Genomic DNA, 24,783 nt, shown 5'->3' on the forward strand with positions numbered 1-24,783 from the left:
GCTGTGGAAGGGGCCCAATAAACAGACCAGGGCTGGGGAGAGAGAAACCTAGAGGGGCTGGGGAAGGGGCCCAATAAACAGACCAGGGCTGGGGAGAGAGACACCTAGAGAGGCTGGGGAAGGGGCAAAAGAGGCAGATAGAGGCTTTAACTAAACCCATTAGATTTTAGTTGTGTCGACTAAAATCTACTGGGTATTTAAAAATCTACTGGGTATTTAGCCGACTAAAACTAGACAAAAACTAAAACAATTCAGAAGACTAAAATACGACTAATAGTAAAATGGCTTTTTATTCACAAGACTAAACTGAAACTAAATTGAAATTTGCCACCAAAATTAACACTGGTCCTTGGCAGAGCCAATCAGGGCAGACTGTACCAAGAGTGCTGACAATTCATTCTCTGCATGGTTCTAGTGCTCTGATGTCATTAGTGCAAGGGCGCCTAATATGCTCTGTGCTGGGTACAGTCCCCTGTTCTCCCCGGATGTGGGACATGAGGGAATCATCCGGGACAGAGGGCTACTAGCCCGGATATGGGATGGTCCAGCTGGATCTGGGACTATAGGGGGGATGGCTTGAGTCGTTAAGGTATTGAAGAAAAACTTTCAATCTAACCCTCTGACATCCAGTTGTTAACCTTGGTTTCAAACATTTATTTGTATATCCTCTTGGACGTCCAGTTTTTACAAAGACTTGAAGGAAACAGGGCCTAGAAAGAGAAGAGGAATTGCAAATTAAAAAAAAAAGAAAAAAAGAAGTAAGCTTAACAAACAGGTATAAAGCTTTGAAACAGTTTTGTTCTGCCAGCTGGCTTTAATATATTATATGACATAATTGATATGGTCCAGAAGACATTTGACAAGTGGAGCTACAGTCAGTCATAAAAAAAGTGAAATATAGGGCCTCACATTCTAAAAGTGAATTGTGCTGAATTGACATATAATTGGCAAAATTTAAGATAATGCTGTGACAATTTTTTTTTCCAGATCTATTCAGGTTATTTGATGTAAAATTAAATTAACTGTTTAATGAACAAACCCCATTTTATTCTGCTTTCTTCCATATTAAACAACATTAATAGCAAGGGGTCATTGTGACAAAAGCTTGTTTTTAAACAGTCTATATTTTACATTATGTTCAATTTTCAGCCGCATCTAATTGTTTCCCTAAGTATTTTGTAACATGTGCACTTTATGCAGAGTTTGATATTATTGTTATTCTTAAATCTGTTCCCTGTGACTTCCTTTTAGGGAGAATTCCTATGGGGAATCGGAGAGCAATGTCTGCTTCTGTTTCCTCATAGGGGCCGTTAGAGGGAACAGAGAAAAACAATTCTTATTAGTATAACATCTGGACTTCATCTGAAAAGGGAAAAAAATAAGCAAATAAAAAGAGGTAATTAGGAATACGTAACCATTATTTTAACCTTGTCATTGCCAGACAGATGTTGTCATGCAGCAAGACGAGACACTGAAGACCAGGGGCGGGCTGGGCCGGGGGGCAGGGTGGCAATTGCCCCCCAGGCCGTCCTAAATCCAGGGCTGCCCACATCCAAAATAAAAATAAAAAAGTTCCCACCAGTGGCTGAACTACCGGGTCGGAGCTGCGTCCAGGCCCATCACACCAGGGGGCCTGGCTGCTCTGGAGACCCCTGCTGGCAGGACTGGCTCCCCTTGCAAAACTGCTATTTAGTATATTGCTAATTCGGCAATATACTAAATAGAAATTATCTTACCTCACTGATTGGCCGATCGGCCAGTAACCTCAGTAAGGGGCAGAGTGAGGTGCAGATGGAGGTCCCGCTGTATTCATTGTTTGTGTGTGCCGCGGAGGCACACCGGAACTCAATGCCTACCCTCACCTCTTCCTGGGCGGAGTTCTGGCAGAGCTGCCTCCATATCCTGCCTGCAGGGCCCCTCCCTCAGTTTCCAGGATGCCAGCACTGGGACTGCACAGGGGAGCACAGAGCAAGCCAAGCAGCCCTTAGGCCCCCAGGATTCCCTGTCCCAGCTGGCAGCAGTGGCACACAGGATCAAGGTGAGTGACATACTCAACCTCACCTCTCCCTGCACACATAGGAGGCTGTCTCTTCCTGGCTCTACTTCTTTCTGTGTGTCTCACTTCCTTTCTGTCTCTCTAGTTTTTTTAACTGTCTTGGGCTCTCCTTTCCTTGTGTCACTCTCTGTCTCTCTATGGTTTTCTAGCTGTCTCTGGCTCTCCTTTCCTTGTGTCACTCTCTGTCTCTCTATGGTTTTCTAGCTGTCTCTGGCTCTCCTTTTCTTGTGTCACTCTCTGTCTCTCTATGGTTTTCTAGCTGTCTCTGGCTCTCCTTTTCTTGTGTCACTCTCTGTCTATGGTTTTCTAGCTGTCTCTGGCTCTCCTTTCCTTGTGTCACTCTCTGTCTCTCTATGGTTTTCTAGCTGTCTCTGGCTCTCCTTTCCTTGTGTCACTCTCTGTCTCTCTATGGTTTTCTAGCTGTCTCTGGCTCTCCTTTCCTTGTGTCACTCTCTGTCTCTCTATGGTTTTCTAGCTGTCTCTGGCTCTCCTTTCCTTGTGTCACTCTCTGTCTCTCTATGGTTTTCTAGCTGTCTCTGGCTCTCCTTTCCTTGTGTCACTCTCTGTCTCTCTATGGTTTTCTAGCTGTCTCAGTCTCTCCTTTCCTTGTGTCACTCTTTGTCTCTCTCTAGCTGTCTCAGTCTCTCCTTTCCTTGTGTCACTCTCTGTCTCTCTCTAGCTGTCTCTGGCTCTCCTTTCCTTGTGTCACTCTCTGTCTCTCTATGGTTTTCTAGCTGTCTCTGGCTCTCCTTTCCTTGTGTCACTCTCTGTCTCTCTATGGTTTTCTAGCTGTCTCTGGCTCTCCTTTTCTTGTGTCACTCTCTGTCTCTCTATGGTTTTCTAGCTGTCTCTGGCTCTCCTTTCCTTGTGTCACTCTCTGTCTCTCTATGGTTTTCTAGCTGTCTCTGGCTCTCCTTTCCTTGTGTCACTCTCTGTCTCTCTATGGTTTTCTAGCTGTCTCTGGCTCTCTTTTCCTTGTGTCACTCTCTGTCTCTCTATGGTTTTCTAGCTGTCCCAGTCTCTCCTTTCCTTGTGTCACTCTTTGTCTCTCTCTAGCTGTCTCTGGCTCTCCTTTCCTTGTGTCACTCTCTGTCTCTCCATCTCTTTACATGTGTAGCTCTGTCTCCCTTTGGCTCTCTGTCGGTCTCTCCCTCCCTATCTCCCTCTCTGTTTCTTTGTCTCTCTCTCAAACAGCCACAAATACAATCACACTCAGCCAGCTCTCACACCCACACAATCACACTCATCCAACTACACACATACATGTAACACTCACTCAGCAACAGTACAATCACACAAATAAACCACACACATGTCAACCATGTGTATTGCTTAGTGGGGAGTGACGAGGAGTGAAAATATGCACCAGGTAGAGTGACAAGGGGGCCCTACTTTAATTCTTGCACAGGGGCCCAGTGGTCCCCAGTTATGCCCCTCGTTGCCCTCCATGGGCCCACGGTGCTGGTACTGTGGTTGAACTGGGGCCCACACACTAAGGGGGACCACCGGGTGGCCCATACACAGCAAGCAGAGCCAGACCCCAACTCCCAAGCACCCTAGCCAGCACACTGGACCTTAGGAAAGGTACCAGCAAAGGTAGGAAACGGTCTTTAAAAGTGTAAAGTGTGTGTGTGTCAGTATGTCTGTGTCTGTGTGTGTGTGTGTGTGTGTCAGTAGGTCTGTGTGTGTGTGTGTGTGTTTGTCAGTAGGTCTATGTGTGTGTGCAAGTATGTCTGTGTGTGTGTGTGCAAGTATGTATGTCTCTGTGTGTGTGCCAGTTTGTCTGTGTCTGTTAGCCAGTATGCCTGTATGTGTGTGTGTCAATTTGTATGGCTGTGTGAGTCAGTATCAGTGAGTGTGCATTTGTTAGTGTGTGTGCCTGTCAGTGAGTGTGTCTGTTTAGGTGACTGCCCCCCTTTTCAATCACATGGGAAACGTGTTTTTACTCTCCTCTTGGTGCGATGGGCCACTTGACTGGATTTGCCCCCCAGGCCTAACGCTGCCAGCCCTCCCCTGCTGAAGACGTGGGTTGGAATTCAAGGAATGATGTTTAAAGATATTGCTTCTATTAAAGATCTTATGGCCGTGCTGGAAAAGTAAAGTCAGATTCCCCAGGCTGTGTGCTGTACGGGGTGAATTGTAAGGAATTCAAAGTGATTTTTAAATTTTAGGCCAAATTGGCCAAACGTCAACTATGTTTTCAGTTCAGCTACTTTGGTTAAAAATGAAAGCGGATTTGAAGCTTTCAGGGGTCCATGCATATTTTGCAAAGATTCCCGAAGGTAACATTTCTGGTCAGGGACGGGTTGCCATGAGGTGTACGTTTTACTTGTCTGAAGAAGTACCTTGCAGTCGCCGTCATCTTCATCCAGGGGACCGGCTCAACTCCTTGCACTGGACCTACCAGGAGCTGTGTCAGTGCTGTACACTGACAAGAGTACAACAGTACAACACTGAGGTCTATCGAGAAACCCTGTGAGACTGCTGCAAACTGGATAGATCACGGTCCATGAATCCCACATCCGTCACTTGTAACAGCTGCTGGGACTGGAGAAATGTTGACATTGTAGCTCTGGCTTTTGTCAACCTCAGGCATGGCTATAAGACAAAGTACTCCCTACTTTATCTTATGGAATGTTGGGATTGCAATAGCATTTCTATGACATTCCAACTCAATCAGTATTTCATAAAAATTATGTCTTTGTGAAATACCATGAAGTGACAGAACCGCTTTAAAAAATGCACAATGATTTCTCTTAGAATAATCCGGACATTTATACAAATGTGTCCATAGAGCATTCCCTGGCTCAGAGCATCAGTTGACTCTCTCAACCCATAAATTCCATCTAATATGTATATATATATATAAGGATCCCAAAGATGGTCTTATTCCATTGTAACTTTAGAGCTTTAAAATGTAAAAGGTTTTATGTATCATCAACATTTCAGTTTAAATTCGTAAACTTTCATCAGGGTCGTGAAACATTGATGATAAATAAAAGCTACGTTTGGGTGCTAAGCATGAGTGCTGACCACCTGGGATGCGTGTAAGTCAAGTGCTGCTGGTTACTATCAGCGGGCATGTGTAGTGCAAGCCGACTGTGGAGTTTATATATCTATAACTTCTGCTTTAGCCACAGTATATCTGTTATGTGTTCTTTTTACTAATTCAGTTGTTTACGTTAGCAATGGTTTACAATCATATCACATACTCAGACCCACCTCTTACTTGGTTGTGTTTACCCCTGGCCATACAAGTACTAGATAACTGGTACAGACACTCGTATAATTTACACTATCTATACTTTAGCCACTATTCGCTTAGCTTGTAAAAACAACATTATCTAGGCAAAGGGTCTCTGTCACTTATTTGTTTAGCAAATCATAAAGATAAAATATTTGTGAAATGTTCATAAAGAATGCATTGGAATTTCTCTGAAATTCCAATGCAGTGAAAATATATCATAATCCAATTCAGGGATTACTTTGTTTTATGGGAAATCTCTAACTTGGCAAAATTTGACAAACGATGGAGCTACCACCATCACTGTTCTCACCTCCCCCAGCCATCGCTAGTGTCAGCTGTGGGAATAAAGCATTATCTCCGCCGTAGCAAGATATTATCTCTGAATTCCCCCCACGGTCCCATGGCCCTCCATGGTATCCTCCACAGACATCAGTGTTGTTCTCTGTAGCATATACAAGAGTACAGCACTGACATGGGCTCCTTGTGGATACAACAACAGGAACTGAAGAACGAAGATGGTGCTGTCGTAGGGGACAGCATCAAGTAACCATAAATCTGCTGCAACTCTGGGCCACCACTGTCACCATCAGGTCTTTGCAAAATATGCAAAGACCCCAGAAGGCAGAGCTGCTTTAAAGGTTCCTTTCTTTTTATGGAATTTCATCACTGCATGTACAGTGCTCTAATTGAAAAACAATGGAAAGGCCAGGGTTGGAACATAAATCTCAGCCACGTTCATCTTTGCAGGTTTGCAGCAGACAAAGAAAGTTTGGAAGTAAGTACATTTAGTATTATCTTTTATTTTTTTTAAATGCATAAATTCTGTTTATGTGCAAGAAGGGGACATATAGTGACCCCTTTAAATGTTTGTTTTTAAACTGAAACATACAGAGATGGTTGTTAGTTTATAGCCAATGGGTACTCGTCATTGTATCCCTTCTCCGCAGCATCTTGTCTTTAATTTATTTCAAATGTAGACCAGTCCTGACAGATCCATTCTTGGAAAGTTTCAAATCTGGATTATTGGAAACTCTTATAGCAGTTGCAGATGGGATGTAATAGTGAAGGAAAATCTGTGAGTCTGGTTGAAAGGAAATAAAAATATCCAGAATCTTCCACTACACTGGCAAAGTTACTGGGGGATGGATGGTTAAAATAAATAGTGATTAAAACCAACAGACAATTTCTCAATATAACTTGTTTTTATAATATCATCCAACATTTTATACTATGTCTTTTTCTCCTATAACCTCTCCCTATAACTCCTCCTATTACCCCATATAACCTCTCCCTATAACTCCTCCTATTACTCCATATAACCTCTCCCTATAACTCCTCCTATTACTCTATATAACCTCTCCCTATAACTCCTCCTATTACCCCATATAACCTCTCCCTATAACTCCTCCTATTACTCCATATAACCTCTCCCTATAACTCCTCCTATTACTCCATATAACCTCTCCCTATAACTCCTCCTATTACCCCATATAACCTCTCCCTATAACTCCTCCTATTACCCCATATAACCTCTCCCTATAACTCTTCCTATTACTCCATATAACCTTTCCCTATAACTCCTCCTATTACTCCATATAACCTCTCCCTATAACTCCTCCTATTACTCCATATAACCTCTCCCTATAACTCCTCCTATTACTCCATATAACCTCTCCCTCTAACTCCTCCTATTACTCCATATAACCTCTCCCTATAACTCCTCCTATTACTCCATATAACCTCTCCCTATAACTCCTCCTATTACTCCATATAACCTCTCCCTCTAACTCCTCCTATTACTCCATATAACCTCTCCCTATAACTCCTCCTATTACTCCATATAACCTCTCCATTTAACTCCTCCTATTACTCCATATAACCTCTCCCTATAACTCCTCCTATTACTCCATATAACCTCTCCCTATAACTCCTATTACTCCATATAACCTCTCCCTATAACTCCTATTACTCCATATAACCTCTCCCTATAACTCCTCCTATTACTTCATATAACCTCTCCCTATAACTCCTCCTATTACTCCATATAACCTCTCCCTATAACTCCTCCTATTACTCCATATAACCTTTCCCTATAACTCCTCCTATTACTCCATATAACCTCTCTCTATAACTCCTCCTATTACTCCATATAACCTCTCCCTATAACTCCTCCTATTACTCCATATAACCTTTCCCTATAACTCCTCCTATTACTCCATATAACCTCTCCCTATAACTCCTCCTATTACTCCATATAGCCTCTCCCTATAACTCCTCCTATTACTCCATATAACCTCTCCCTATAACTCCTCCTATTACTCCATATAACCTCTCCCTATAACTCCTATTACTCCATATAACCTCTCCCTATAACTCCTCCTATTACTTCATATAACCTCTCCCTATAACTCCTCCTATTACTCCATATAACCTCTCCCTATAACTCCTCCTATTACTCCATATAACCTTTCCCTATAACTCCTCCTATTACTCCATATAACCTCTCTCTATAACTCCTCCTATTACTCCATATAACCTCTCCCTATAACTCCTCCTATTACTCCATATAACCTTTCCCTATAACTCCTCCTATTACTCCATATAACCTCTCCCTATAACTCCTCCTATTACTCCATATAACCTCTCCCTATAACTCCTCCGATTACTCCATATAACCTCTCCCTATAACGCCTCATATTACTCTGTGTAACCTCTCCTTATAACTCCTCCTATTACTCCATATAACCTCTCTCTATAACTCCTATTACTCCATATTATCTCTCTCTATAACTCCTATTACTCCATATAACCTTTCCCTATAACTCCTCCTATTACTCCATATAGCCTCTCCCTATAACTCCTCCTATTACTCCATATAACCTCTCCCTATAACTCCTCCTATTACTCCATATAACCTCTCCCTCTAACTCCTCCTATTACTCCATATAACCTCTCCCTATAACTCCTCCTATTACTCCATATAACCTCTCCATTTAACTCCTCCTATTACTCCATATAACCTCTCCCTATAACTCCTATTACTCCATATAACCTCTCCCTATAACTCCTCCTATTACTTCATATAACCTCTCCCTATAACTCCTCCTATTACTCCATATAACCTCTCCCTATAACTCCTCCTATTACTCCATATAACCTTTCCCTATAACTCCTCCTATTACTCCATATAACCTCTCTCTATAACTCCTCCTATTACTCCATATAACCTCTCCCTATAACTCCTCCTATTACTCCATATAACCTTTCCCTATAACTCCTCCTATTACTCCATATAACCTCTCCCTATAACTCCTCCTATTACTTCATATAACCTCTCCCTATAACTCCTCCTATTACTCCATATAACCTCTCCCTATAACTCCTCCTATTACTCCATATAACCTCTCCCTATAACTCCTCCTATTACTCCATATAGCCTCTCCCTATAACTCCTCCTATTACTCCATATAACCTCTCCCTATAACTCCTCCTATTACTCCATATAACCTCTCCCTATAACTCCTATTACTCCATATAACCTCTCCCTATAACTCCTCCTATTACTTCATATAACCTCTCCCTATAACTCCTCCTATTACTCCATATAACCTCTCCCTATAACTCCTCCTATTACTCCATATAACCTTTCCCTATAACTCCTCCTATTACTCCATATAACCTCTCTCTATAACTCCTCCTATTACTCCATATAACCTCTCCCTATAACTCCTCCTATTACTCCATATAACCTTTCCCTATAACTCCTCCTATTACTCCATATAACCTCTCCCTATAACTCCTCCTATTACTCCATATAACCTCTCCCTATAACTCCTCCGATTACTCCATATAACCTCTCCCTATAACGCCTCATATTACTCTGTGTAACCTCTCCTTATAACTCCTCCTATTACTCCATATAACCTCTCTCTATAACTCCTATTACTCCATATTATCTCTCTCTATAACTCCTATTACTCCATATAACCTTTCCCTATAACTCCTCCTATTACTCCATATAGCCTCTCCCTATAACTCCTCCTATTACTCCATATAACCTCTCCCTATAACTCCTCCTATTACTCCATATAACCTCTCCCTATAACGCCTCATATTACTCTGTGTAACCTCTCCTTATAACTCATCCTATTACTCCATATAACCTTACCCCTATAACTCCTATTACTCTATATAACATCTCTCTATAACGCCTCCTATCACTCCATATGACCTCTCTCTATAACTCCTCCTATTACTCCATATAACCTCTCCCTATAACTCCTCCTATTACTCCATATAACCTTTCCCTATAACTCCTCCTATTACTCCATATAACCTCTCCCTCTAACTCCTCCTATTACTCCATATAACCTCTCCCTATAACTCCTCCTATTACTCCATATAACCTCTCCCTATAACTCCTCCTATTACTCCATATAACCTCTCCCTTTAACTCCTCCTATTACTCCATATAACCTCTCCCTATAACTCCTCCTATTACTCCATATAACCTCTCCCTATAACTCCTATTACTCCATATAACCTCTCCCTATAACTCCTCCTATTACTTCATATAACCTCTCCCTATAACTCCTCCTATTACTCCATATAACCTCTCCCTATAACTCCTCCTATTACTCCATATAACCTCTCCCTATAACTCCTCCTATTACTCCATATAACCTCTCCCTATAACTCCTCCTATTACTCCATATAACCTCTCCCTATAACTCCTCCTATTACTCCATATAACCTCTCCCTATAACTCCTATTACTCCATATAACCTCTCCCTATAACTCCTCCTATTACTCCATATATCCTCTCCCTATAACTCTTCCTATTACTCCATATAACCTCTCTCTATAACTCCTCCTATTACTCCATATAACCTCTCCCTATAACTCCTCCTATTACTCCATATAACCTTTCCCTATAACTCCTCCTATTACTCCATATAACCTCTCTCTATAACTCCTCCTATTACTCCATATAACCTCTCCCTATAACTCCTCCTATTACTCCATATAACCTTTCCCTATAACTCCTCCTATTACTCCATATAACCTCTCCCTATAACTCCTCCTATTACTCCATATAACCTCTCCCTATAACTCCTCCGATTACTCCATATAACCTCTCCCTATAACGCCTCACATTACTCTGTGTAACCTCTCCTTATAACTCCTCCTATTACTCCATATAACCTCTCTCTATAACTCCTATTACTCCATATTATCTCTCTCTATAACTCCTATTACTCCATATAACCTTTCCCTATAACTCCTCCTATTACTCCATATAGCCTCTCCCTATAACTCCTCCTATTACTCCATATAACCTCTCCCTATAACTCCTCCTATTACTCCATATAACCTCTCCCTATAACGCCTCATATTACTCTGTGTAACCTCTCCTTATAACTCATCCTATTACTCCATATAACCTCTCCCTATAACTCCTATTACTCTATATAACATCTCTCTATAACGCCTCCTATCACTCCATATGACCTCTCTCTATAACTCCTCCTATTACTCCATATAACCTCTCCCTATAACTCCTCCTATTACTCCATATAACCTCTCTCTATAACTCCTCCTATTACTCCATATAACCTCTCCCTATAACTCCTCCTATTACTCCATATAACCTCTCCCTATAACTCTTCCTATTACTCCATATAACCTCTCTCTATAACTCCTCCTATTACTCCATATAATATCTCCCTATAACTCCTCCTATTACTCCATATAACCTTTCCCTATAACTCCTCCTATTACTCCATATAACCTCTCTCTATAACTCCTCCTATTACTCTATATAACCTCTCCCTATAACTCCTCCTATTACTCTAAATAACCTCTCCCTATAACTCCTCCTATTACTCCATATAACCTCTCCCTATAACTCCTCCTATTACTCCATATATCCTCTCCCTATAACTCCTCCTATTACTCCATATAGCCTCTCCCTATAACTCCTCCTATTACTCCATATAACCTCTCTCTATAACTCCTCCTATTACTCCATATAACCTCTCTCTATAATTCCTCCTATTACTCCATATAACCTCTCTCTATAACTCCTTCTGTTACTCCATATAACCTCTCCCTATAACTCCTCCTATTACTCCATACAACCTCTCCCTAACTCCACCTATTGATAATGCAATTTTATCGTTTATTGGAAAGTTTCTACTATGATTATTTTCAATAAATATTTATGTCATAGCGATACCTGGCTGGAGACCCAGTGAACTGTTGGAAGCTGCAAACACCGTGGACCACTGATTATGTGGGTTCTTCTGGACCCTCCAAATATTGGGGGAAACACCTTGAAGTGCTTGATTCATGCCGCATGCTGAGTGCATCTAAACTATTAAATAATCAGTATATTTAACTATATGTTATTTTATTTTATTCTTTTTTCAGATTTTCAACTGTATCAATTTTGTATATGCTATACTCAAGGAATCAAACATATTGTCTTTGTTAAAAATAAGCAACTTCACACCTTAACCCCTTCAGGACGGGTGACGGACGAGGTCCGTCATCCAGGGGATACCCTTAACGACGGATGACGGACCTTGTCCGTCACGCGGTAAAATTAACCCCAGATCGCCGCAATCGCGGCGATCGTGGGGTTAATGGTGCTCCAGTCTGCCTCTGTATTAGAGGCAGACCGGGAGCACCGGATTGGGCTGCCCCAGTACATGTGCCGCTCTGACAGCATGTCTGAGCGGGCACATGTGCTCTGCATACTCACCTCCGCCTCCCTGCACTTCCGGGTTCAGTGTGAAGTGCAGGGAGACGGATCTTCAGTGATCCTGCCCCCTGGTGTGTAAAAAAAAAAAGTTAAATTAAAATCCCACCCCCCTTTACCCCCCTTTTACCCATATTAATAAAAAATTAACCCCTTCCCTGCCAATTGATCACTGACTACAGCAGGGCCGGACTGGGAAAAAAATTAGGCCCGGGCATTTTTCAATCAGAGCGGCCCCCTAAGAAGGGGGCGGGGACAGAGAGGGTGTGTTTTGTCATCACTAATGACAAGCACGCCCCCTCTCAAAGTGAGCAAGTTGGTTCAATGCGCAGAGCACCGCTGAAGAGCTCTGGCATTAGAAAAAGGCCCTGTATTTGTTCTGCACAGCGCAAGCAAATTTAATAACATGCTTGCGCTGTGTTTGCTTTTAAATTGTCTCTGGTGTCTCCACAAGTGGGATACCAGAGGACAAAAGGGCCAGGAAAGTGTATGGTGCATGTGTTTGGAGCCTGCTTGTGGGATTGCGTGTGTGTAGAGTGTGGTGTGGTATTGTGTAAATAGGTCAATTTAATTTGTGTTTGTGATGTAATATGTGTGGCTAGGGGCTGCAGAGAGTGTGTGTATAGGGGGCATAGTGTTATAGGGGATGTAGCGAGTGTGTGCCTACGGGCTGTAGTGTGTGTGTGTGTATAGGTGACGTAGTGTGTGTAGGGGTTGTAGAGAGGGTGTGTAGGAGATCTAGTGTGTAAAGGACCCAGAGTGTGTATAGGAGATTGTGTGTGTATAGAGGATTAAGAGTGCATATAGGGTAAGGGATCTAGCGTGTATCTGGAGCGTAATGTGTGTAGTGATGCAGTGTGAGGGGTGCTGTAGTGTGTGTGTGTGTGTGTGTATATATATATATATATTTGGACGTATTGTATGTGTGAGGGGCGCAGTGTGTGTGTATGTAAGAGGGGTGCTGTGTGTGAGGGTGTTTTTATCTGCCGTCACATTCTAGGTTTCTAACTTTCTTTGTCTGTTAACTCACTGAGGGTTATTTTATATATTATATATATATGTATATATATATATATATATGTGTGTGTGTGTGTGTGAGCGAGGGTGCTGTCTGTCTGAGGGTGCTGTCTGTCTGAGGGTGCTGTCTGTGTCTGAGGGTGCTGTGTGTGTCTGAGGGTGCTGTGTGTGTCTGGGTGCGCTGTGTGTGTCTGGGTGCGCTGTGTGTGTCTGGGTGCGCTGTGTGTGTCTGGGTGCGCTGTGAGTGTCTGGGTGCGCTGTGTGTGTCTGGGTGCGCTGTGAGTGTCTGGGTGCGCTGTGTGTGTCTGGGTGCGCTGTGTGTGTCTGGGGGTGCTGTGTGTGTCTGGGGGTGATGTGTGTGTCTGGGGGTGATGTGTGTGTCTGGGGGCGCTGTGTGTGTCTGGGGGCGCTGTGTGTGTCTGGGGGCGCTGTGTGTGTCTGGGTGCTGTGTGTGTCTGGGGGCGCTGTGTGTGTCTGGGGGCGCTGTGTGTGTCTGGGGGCGCTGTGTGTGTCTGGGTGCTGTGTGTTTGGGGGTGATGTGTGTCTGGGGGCGCTGTGTGTGTCTGGGGGCTTTGTGTGTCTGAGGGTGCTGTGTGTGTCTGGGGGCGCTGTGTGTGTCTGGGGGCGCTGTGTGTGTCTGGGTGCTGTGTGTTTGGGGGTGATGTGTGTCTGGGGGCGCTGTGTGTGTCTGGGGGCTTTGTGTGTCTGAGGGTGCTGTGTGTGTCTGAGGGTGCTGTGTGTGTCTGAGGGTGCTGTGTGTGTCTGAGGGTGCTGTGTGTGTCTGAGGGTGCTGTGTGTGTCTGGGGGTGCTGTGTGTGTCTGGGTGCTGTGTGTGTCTGGGGGTGCTGTGTGTGTCTGGGGGTGCTGTGTGTGTCTGGGGGTGATGTGTGTGTGAGGGGGCTGTTAGTGTGATTTTTTATTTAAATTAAAATATTTTTTTTATTAATAATTAAAAAAAAATAAAGTTACATCCCCCCCCCTCCCTTCTTACTTTTATCCTGGGAGAGGGGGGATCCGTTCTGGCTGTGGGTGGAGTGCCATGCTGCTATGGAGGGTGCTGCCATGCTTCCTTCCCTGGTGGTCCAGTGGTGAGAGTGAACTCTAGCCCCTGCCGGCTAGAGTTCACTCTCGCGAGATCTGTGCGTTGCCGCGGTAACCGCGGCAACGCTCAGACCTCGCGAGAGGACCCGGCGGAGCTGCTGGATAGAGCTCCGCCGGTCCTCTCTCCTGCCTCCCTCCCTCGCTCTCCTGCCGGCGGCCGCATGTCAGTGTCTCTGGGCCGGTGAGGGAGATCTTTGATCTCCCCACCGGCCCATGGAGACACACAGCAGGGCTGGCGCTCGGGTAGCGCTGGCCCTGCAGGGGCTGGCAGGGGAGATCCTATGATCTCCCCTGCCGGCCTCGGCCCCACGGCCATCGCGGCCCACCGGGCATTTGCCCGGTGTGCCCGATGGCCAGTCCGGGCCTGGACTACAGTGATCAATTGGCAGGGATTACATTTTAATATGATCTGATTTCTTTTTTTTTTTTTAATTCTTTATTTTTGTTGTGCATGTGATAGGTAACAATAAACATTTTGTACCGCTGCGCCCCAACAGCTGCAGCGGGGATTGACCAACAGATATTATTAGCATAGTTAAAACAGTTATAACAGTAATTGTCTTGCACAGTTTTTATATTGTGTGACCTTGTGTGTTGTTGTGTTTCCAGGATGGCTTGTAGAGGTGGTTGCGAGCGTGTGGTATGTGGAAGTGTGGTTTTTAATCTAGATCCGTGTTAGGATTGTGTCGGTCCGGGCCGTTCGATATAGCTCTATCTTCTGATAGTGTGTTGTGTAGCTATGGAGGGTGGGTAAATTGGCCCGTCTTAGGTGGCACCCCTGACCTAGGGGGTGGCGGGGGGGGGAGAGTTAGCCTGTGTGGAGCTGAGCACCTGTCCAGTAGTGCCCCTTTACCAGGTTCTATCCGTCGTGGGGTGGTGGTGGGTCTTCCCTGGGCGGCTCACATGTGTGTGGTGCAGTAACATATTTACATATTGTTAGTTAAGAACGTTTTGTAACAGTGTCTGGAAGTCTACTTTGCAACTTTGCAGGTAGGTATACAGTCTTTCCAGAGTTCAGGTCCCTGGGTGGGTGGCTGTGCCAGCGTTGGGCACGAACGGGTTTATTCGGGAGGGTTTCCAAGCATGAGGGTTCGCCCGTCTGTCGTCGGTCTCTACATGAGGTGGTAGACCCAGTGTCGTGAGGAAAGTTGGGGCTTCCGAGAGCGATGAGAGTTTGTGTACTGTCCCTTTGTGGTTAACCACCAGTAGCCTGGGTGACATCCCTGCCGATCTCAGCTTGGTTGTGAGAGGTTGTAAGGATCTTCGCCACTGCAGGGTGGACCTTGTGAGGTCCTGGTAGAAGGTAAGGTTAGCGCCTTCGAAGGTGAGCGGCGTCTTGCCCTGCAGCGCTGACCAGATGGCGATTTTGTCTTGTGAGTGTGAGTATCGCACTATGGCGTCTTGTACTGCCGTCGCTGGGGCCTTGCTGGACTTAGGCAGGCGGTACGTTCCATCTAGAGTGACTTTTTTGGCCTGTGCGGCCGGCAAGATGGTGACCACCAGGCGCCTCACATAGTGGGGGAGTTCTTCTGGAGTTACCGAGTCCGGTATGCCCCTTATCTTAAGATGGTTTCTTCTGGACCTATCATCCAGTGTGGCTAGATGTATGGAGAGTGCTTGTTGCATGGTTTGTAGGTGGTGGACGGTTTCTTGTGTAGCATTCATGCCTTGTTTGAGGTCAGCAATATCCCCCTCTGTTGTGCTCACTCTGTCATTGACGCTCTGTATATCTGCCTTGATGGCTGCCATGTTAGTTGCCAGTAGGTTTTTTATTTCTCCTACTAAGTTTTGGAAGTCCCTTTGGGTGACTGGGGCTGACCCATCCCCTGTAGTTTGTGTGGTGGGCTCTGTGCAGGGCTGGACTGGCTGTGTATTGGAGTCAGTCTGTGGGGGACTCTCTGGCGTTTCCACGGCCCTGTTGTACCCGGGCGGCGCCATTTTAGGAGCAGGCTGCCGCTGAAGCATGTGCCCGATGTGCTGTGCCCCTGATGGTGTGTGTGGGGGCGATTTTGCCTGCCCTGCCAGCCCCTGCTCTCCCGCTGTACCTGGTGTAGTGAAGGCACCAAACAGAGCCTCCAGGTCCAGGCTCTGGGTAGCGTGGTAGGCCCCGGTCTTCCTCTTTTGCTTTGGCCGCTTGGAAGAACGGCATATGTCTTGCCGGGTGCGTGGTCTCGGTGCCCCCGGGTGAGTCGCTTGGTGCTGCGGGTTTTTAGGGGTAGTTTTAGGGGTTTTTCTCCCCGTTTGGCTCGGAGCTACCGCGGCTTGCGTCCGCTCCGGTTCAGGCGCAGGCTCCGCCCCCCCGATCTGATTTTTTTTTTTAACCCCTGAGGGTTAATTCTTTTTTTTAACCCTCAGGGGTTAAATTTATTTTATTAATTAATTTAAATATTTTAAAATTATAAATTTAGCTAGCTGGGGAGGGTGGAAGTTTGTGGGGAATTGGGGGAATTAGTGTTAGGCTAACTAGGGGTTAACGTTAAAAAACGTTTTAAAATAATCTTTAAAAAGTTAAAAAATTAAGTTAAAAAAAAGTTTTAATAACGTTTAAGTAAAAAATTTTAAAAAATAAACCCTTTACCCAGTCCAAATAAAAATTAACCCCTTCCCTGCCAGTCTATCACTGCCTACAGTGATCAAAATACAGATCACAGTATTATACTATGATCTAATTTTTTTTTAACCCCTGACGATTAACTTTTATTTATTTGTTAACCCTCAGGGGTTAAATTTATTTAATTAACTAATTTAAATATTGTATAATTAAATATTTTGCTAGCTGGGGTGGGTGGGAGTTATGGTAAAATGGGGAATTTACTGTTAGTGCTGCTTACTGCTAGTTAGGGGTTAACGGTAAAAGAAAAAGCTTAGAAAAATGTTAAATCTGTAAAAAAAAGTTTTACGAAAGTTTAGGAAACTTTAAAAAAATTAATAAGCAAAACAAAAGTTTAAAAAATAGTTTTAAAAAGTAAAAAAAGTTTTAAAAAGTTAAAAAAATAATTTAATAACGCTCATTACCACTACACCTGGTACAAGCTAGCGGAAAAATGATCCCACGCTAAGGTTCAAAATATGCCTTTTGAAATACCCTGGGATGTCTTCTTTAAGAAATGGTATGGCTTTATGGGGTATTTGGATTATATAGCCTGGTAAAATACTCTAAAATGGGACATGGGCACAGCGTAAAAATGTAAAGTTTAAAAAAAAAATGGAATGGCTGTGTCCCAAATGTGCCCCTCCGATGTCCACATATACCTGGCAAAGGTACATACGGGGGTATTTTTGTACTCAGCCGACATAGCTGAGCAACATATAAAGTATTATAGAGTGGTGGTACACATAAGGTTTGCAAAATATACTGTGCAAACTCACTTTGTGTGTCAAAAAGGCAGAAAAAACGCTTATTACCACTACACCTGGTACAAGCTAGCGGAAAAATGATCCCACACTAAGGTTCAAAATATGCCTTTTGAAATACCCTGGGATGTCTTCTTTAAGAAATGGTATGGCTTTATTGGGGTATTTGGATTATATAGCCTGGTAAAATACTCTAAAATGGGACATGGGCACAGCGTAAAAATTTTAAGTTTGAAAAAAAATGGAATGGCTGTGTCCCAAATGTGCCCCTCCGATGTCCACATATACCTGGCAAAGGTACATATGGGGTATTTTTGTACTCAGCCGACATAGCTGAGCAACATATAAAGTATTATAGAGTGGTGGTACACATAAGGTTTGCAAAATATACTGTGCAAACTCACTTTGTGTGTCAAAAAGGCAGAAAAAACGCTTATGACCACTACACCTGGTACAAGCTAGCGGAAAAATTATCCCACGCTAAGGTTCAAAATATGCCTTTTGAAATACCCTGGGGTGTCTACTTTAAGAAATGGTAGGCCTTTGTGGGGTAGTTTGAATTTAAAACCTGCGAAGATGCTTGGAAATTGCACATAGGCCCAGCGTCAAAATTCAAAGTTCGGTAAAAACTGATATGGCTTGGTCTCCAATATGCCACTGTAGCTTCACAAAATAGTGCCAAAGACATTCATTGGGGATGTCTTTTTACTCAGAAGACTTAGCTGAGCATAATTTGGAGGTTTTGAACTTAGTGGCACATATGAAATATACAAAATGCCCAGCAAAAATGCAATCCGTATGTCAAAAAATGCACAAAATTATTTTTTACCACATACTTTGGCATATATTGGTGAAAAAATGGGGGCATGCTAAGGCACAATATGCACCTTATGATATACCCTGGAGTGTCTACTTTTACAAATGGTAGGCCTTTGTGGGGTTTTTTTGAACAGTCAAACTGTTATAATACCCCATATGGAAGCATAGGCTCATTAAATCCGTCTCTCAAAATTCTACTGTGAATACTGAAAAGGACAGGTCTCCTGTATGGCACTGTAGCTTCACGAAATAGTGCCATAGACATACAATGGGGGTGTCCTTTTACTCAGAAGACTTAGCTGAGCATAATTTGGGGGGTTTGAACTTAGTGGCACATTTGAAATATACAAAATGCCCAGCAAAAATGCAATCCGTATGTAAAAAATGCACAAAATTATTTTTTACCACATACTTTGGCATGTAATGGTAAAAATATGGGGGCATGTTAAGGCACAATATGCACCTTATGAGATACCCTGGAGTGTCTACTTTTACAAATGGTAGGCCTTTGTGGGGGGTTTTGAACAGTCAAACTGTTATAATACCCCAAATGGAAGCATAGGCTCATTAAATCCCTCTCTCAAAATTCTACTGTGAATACTGAAAAGGACAGGTCTCCTATATGGCACTGTAGCTTCACAAAATAGTGCCAAAGACATACAATGGGGGTACCGTTGTACTCAGCAGAAGTAACTGAACACATAATAAAACTTTGTACAGGAATACCACACACCAACTTTACAAAATACACATGAGAAGTTCTTTGTTATACGTTTGTGTGCGAAAACCCCCAAAAAACACAATTTTACTCCAATATTTAGCAGAGGTTGGCGGTAAAATGGCTACGTAGAAAGTGTCAAAACAACCTTAGGTAAATAGCCTGTGATGTCTACTTTATATAAATATATACTTTTGTGTGGCAATTTTGTTTTCTTTTATGGCCATTAGGCTTACAAGACAAACATACCAAATTCTAAAATCGCTCCACATTAAAATTTTATTTTACTCCTTGTGCTTTGTGACCTGTAACTACCAAAAAAAACTTAAAATCCCAGACACATTATATATTCTGTAAATCAGAACAAATAAATGAATTTATTTTTAATTACTTTCCTTAACCTGCAATAATTATGCACACATTATGATTGCAAAAACTGTAAAAAAAAAACAATATTTTTCATTTTTTTTGCATTTTTCTGTATTTTTTTTATAATAAGTAAGCATTTATATATATATATGTTATATCAAATTAAAGCCCTTTCTGTCCTTTAAAAAAACAGTATATAAGGGGCGTGGCCAGCGACTGAACCGAGCGGACGTCTCCCTGCAGAGCTCCGCTTAGAAATATAGCCAAAACTAGCCAATACACGTGAAAAATAATTGAGATTTCACCCGAAAAATCTACCACCCCCAAACAGAGACAATGGGGAAGAAACATAAGAAGAACCAGAGCATGGCTATGCCTCGACAGCCCGATATCAGACAATCCTTTGCACCCACCACGAGTCTCAAGATGGCGCCTGAGGCCTGCCACACGTCAGAATCTTCGGCTGAGGAGGAAGACTTATCCTCACCCCGTTCGGAAGTCCGTTCCACTACACCGGACTCCGAAAATGAAGAGACCCCAGCCACAAAAGGGGATATCAGGAGGCTGCTGGCTGAAATGCGGCAAATATGGAGGGAGGATCTACAAAAGGTCCAAACAGAGGTGGAAGATGTGCGCCGTGCAGTTAAAGGCCTAGAAACCCGAGAAACCTCCAGGGACAAAAAGCTAAGTGCAGTGGAGCAGACCCAAGAGGCTCTTACAACACAGGTACAAGACCTGAGGCGCATAGTGACTACTATAGAGACAAGACACAGAATGAAAAACCTGCGTCTCAGAGGAGTACCTGAATCAGTAACAGACACACAACTCCTGACGTACGCCCAAGACCTCACGGCGACTATGGGCACAAAACCAGCACAAAATGGCACACTGGTCACCGCAGCATTTAGGGTGCGCAAATCCGCAGCAGCACCCAGAGATGCACCGAGAGATATTATTATAGTCACACGAGACATTTCCGCAAGGGCCGCCATACTAACCAGATCGAGAGAGCTGGGAACGGTGCCTCATGCGGGACATAAAGTGGCAGTGTACCCGGACACACCATTCTCTGCCTTAATAGAAAAAAGAAAGCTGGCACCCATAGCCCGGAGACTGAGAGACGCCGACATTAAGTACAGATGGGGCATGGATGGGTCCCTCACTACTATCACCAATGGAGAGAGCAACACACTTACCTCGCAGGGGGATCCCGACAGCTTCTTGCAGCTCATCGGTTTGGGGAAATCGCGGCAACCAGAAACCCCACTGCCCACAGATACGAGTGCAGAAAAGGTGAACTCTACCTGCAACAAACGTAGCCTACAAAGAACAACAGGCTCCACTATCAAGAAACTAACTCTGGCACCCAGAAATGAAAAGCAGCACTTCATAAATAGAGTGAAGCACATAGACGGCCTGCCTGAACGGTCAAAGATCTAAGCCGAAGAGTAAAGACCACACAAGACGCTACTAAGTGCTGATCTATGCTCCAGTATTACAGGACACTATACGAAGTTTCATTCTGTATATATATTGGTTAAATCTGTTGCTGATCATAATTGTATTTGCGCTTTCCCACTATTTACACTATATATTATGGATATATATATTATGGTTATAGATGTCAATCATAAAACTTTCAATAAAAATATAAATTGAAAAAAAAAAAAACAGTATATAATATGTGTCGGTGCAATAAATGAGAGAGATGCAAATTGCAGTTGAATGCAAACAGCAAGAAAATGCAAAAATTGCTTGTGTCATTAAGCGTAAGTCAAGCTTCTGAAGCTGTGTCCTTATTGGGTTAAAGATACACTATAAATAAACAGACAACTTCATCTCAATAAAGTGGTCTGGGTGCAGTACTCCCGCCTGTTCATGCCTGCAATGTAAAAAATTGAATTTTTTTGTGGAACAATGTTTACATTGTAGGTTTATCCTGCCTCTAGTGACTGTCTTACTGACAACCATTAGAGGAGCAGTTAAACTCGGTTAGAGTTTAAATGCGCCTAGAGTAACAATTAAGTGCCGCTGCAGTGTTTGCTGGATTTGATCATCAACATTGATGATCTCAGCTCAAGATGCGGGATCAACAGCAAGTAGAGCATGCGGCATGGAAAGCAATACTCACCTTTCAAACCCTCACATGTGTGAAGTATTATGCTTCTATCCAGGAATGAAAGTTACTCGCCACTGCAAGTCACAGTGTGCTCCCCAGAGATAAATTCCTACTTGCCAGTGCTAGATTGTCCCCTAATTTTCCTATCCCCAATAGTGTTAATCCATTTGTATACAACTGGAGATCTCTAAGATGTCAAGTTTGATGATCTCATCCACGGAAGCGGCGCAAAGCAGGTCAGCCGTGGTTTGACCGGTACGGCGTGGTAAATAAGGTGAGGAAAATCACTTTTTTACTGTTATTAGAGGGGGCTGGAGAGAGACATACATAGTTGTTATACCAGTATAGTGTCAGGAATACGTTTGTGTTCCTGACACTATAGTGTTCCTTTAAGCTAGATGGCTTTTCGCCATCTAGAGCGAGACCGGGCAGCTTGTGTTCCCCCTGACAGGTCTCTTTCTCAGTCTCCTAGAAAGGGCGCTGTGTGTGGAATGAGAGAGATTAAACAGGTGAGTAAAACTGCTTCATTAAGGTCAACTTGTTTTGGTCACTATAGTGTCCCTTTAAATATGCAAAGAGCCACCTGAAGCTTAATGTGTGATTTCATACAAGTACAACAGGATAGCCACAACTCACTTACACTAAACTAATCAATTGTATAAAAACAAAATTTGTGAACAATATTCTCAGTTACCGGTCTACCTTCCTCTATATATTCCACCACACCCCAGAGATACCACCTTTTTAAATTTTCTATTTTCATCAATATTGACTGCAATAGTTTTTGGCTGAATATGCCATTTCATAAAATCTCTTTTGGCACTCTTGTTAATAGCAGGCAAGATTATGCCAAAATAAATAATTGAGGGATTAAAATCAGATTTCTATTTGGCTTGGTTACAGCGCAAGAGGTGTTTAATGTTCTCCTTGTTTATACAAATATGAGCTAGCAATTCCATTACTTAATGCCTGATGCCATGTTTATTTATTACTACACGAATAAAGCACCCAGCTAGGGTAATATTTGGATTATGGGAAGTATTCTTTAAGTTTGTGAAAGACTTGGAAACACACATTCAATCATCAGATATACAGTGACTTCCTTTTTTCTGAAGTTTTTCAGTATTTCTCACTTGTCTACATGGGATTATTTATCACAACTTTACTACATCGTTACCAAATGAAACAGGAGACTGAAATTCTATTCTATTCAGACTTGTGGCAAAGGGCCACTGTTATGTTCACTATAATTTCAGCATTGAACACTGCAGCAAGTGATTCTACATTTATACAGTTATAAATTTCATAGATCTTCTATATTATGTATTTATGATCGTAATAATAGTTGCTTGTCACAATTTTTTTTTAAAAAATTGTGGGAATAATTATTATATAAAATATCAACCTACGAGAAGCATTCTTCTATCTTAAAGGACCACTATAGGCACCCAGACCACTTCAGCTCAATGAAGTGGTCTGGGTGCCAGGTCCCTCTAGCTTTAACCCTGCAACTGAGGGTTAATCCAGCCTCTAGTGGCTGTCTCACTGACAGCCGTTAGAGGCGCTTCTGTGATTCTCACTGTGAAAAATCACAGTGAGAAGATGCTGGACGTCCATAGGAAAGCAGCGGTTTTAATGCACGCGTGGCTTTTGCCGCGCATGCGCATTCAAAGCTGACGTCGGCAGAGGGAGGAGAGTTCCCGGCGCTGGAGAGTAGGTAAGTGGCTGAAGGGGTTTTAAACCCTTCAGCCCAGCGGGAGGGGGGCCCTGAGGATGGGGGGGGGGAGCAGGTTTGTTTTCCTGGCACTATAGTGCTCCTTTAAGCTGGCATCCTGAAAAAAATTGATGAACATGGCTGTTATATCTGTAAGTTGGTTTGTTTGTTAACTCTGCAAAAAGATTTCAATGGGAGAGTCCAAATTTTACAATCCTGACTTTGTTCCTTTGCGTCCTACTTTTGGGAATACCTGAGAACTGTCTCCAAAAAGAGTAGCAGGAACGCATCATTAGACACTCTCGCACTACACTCTGGGCATTAGGACTAGGCAGAGATCACGGAAACAGCATTCCTTCACCCTCAGTGGTTGCATTATTTTGTAAACCACTCTGTTTTCAGTAAAATTATTCTACAGTGCCATCCAGTGGAAAAGCCAGGTACTAGCACAGGTGACATTATTAGGTACTTTAATAGAATCAAATGTTAACACCCAACAATACTGCGTGAACGATGTAAAACCAGCGTGTGTTTTTTCCTTTAGCAGAGATACTTGCTCCTCAACACTCATGGCGGCCTGACAGCTGATCAGGTAGTATCAGAGTGCATTAGATTAGGGCCAGTGCAGTAATTTTTGGTGTAGGCCTGTGTGTGCCTTAAACCCCCTTTTGCCCCATTTATGTATATTTTTATGTCTTTTTCCCCTTTTGATAATTGTGTTCAATTTTGTTGTTCCTAATCCTGCTTTTGCGTCTTTATCCTCTTTGTGCTCTTCTTACCCTCTCATTTGCCCCTCTTGGTTCTCTTACTCTATTGTAATTCTTAACCCTGTGTGTTTCTTAATCTACATTGTCGCTTACTTTACCCTTTATCATCCCTAACTCCCTGTGTCTCTTAATCCCTTTGCATCACAGTATGCACAGACATCCCAACCCTCCTGGAAGTTCCAGGAGTCTCCCACATTTTCAATGTGGCTCCCTGACACCCACAATTTATATACAATATTCTGGAAATCATGTATGTCAGATTGTGTGTGTGTGTTAATAATTGTATAATTTGTGGGCCACCTCACAATACTCGCTAGACAAGGGTCCAATTGGGTGCCGTGGCCCTTGTAGAGTGCAGCTGGGCCCTAGTGATATTGGCTTGCTGGGAGGAAGTGACAGACAATCACATCCTCCCAGCTTCACAGAGTGCCGCGGGGGAGGGAGGAGGAGGCAGTGCACACAGGCAGCATGGAGGCAGAGGAGGGGCTTTCGTGAGCTGCTGCGGAGCTTACCTTGCGGCGGGGGCGGAGCTTCCCATGCGGCAGGGGCGGAGCTTCCCGTTCGAGGGGGACAGAGCTAAAAGTGCCGGATAACTGCTGCAGGGGAAGCAGGAAGGAGTCCCTGCTTCCCCAACAAACAGTCTCCAGGAGCTGCACTGCCTCCACACTGAACAGAGGTAACTATGTGTGATTGTCAGTGTGAGTGTGACTGTCTGTGTGTGTGTGACTGTCTGCCTGTG

This window comes from Pelobates fuscus, chromosome 2, assembly GCF_036172605.1.
Source record: "Pelobates fuscus isolate aPelFus1 chromosome 2, aPelFus1.pri, whole genome shotgun sequence".
Classification (NCBI taxonomy): domain Eukaryota; kingdom Metazoa; phylum Chordata; class Amphibia; order Anura; family Pelobatidae; genus Pelobates; species Pelobates fuscus.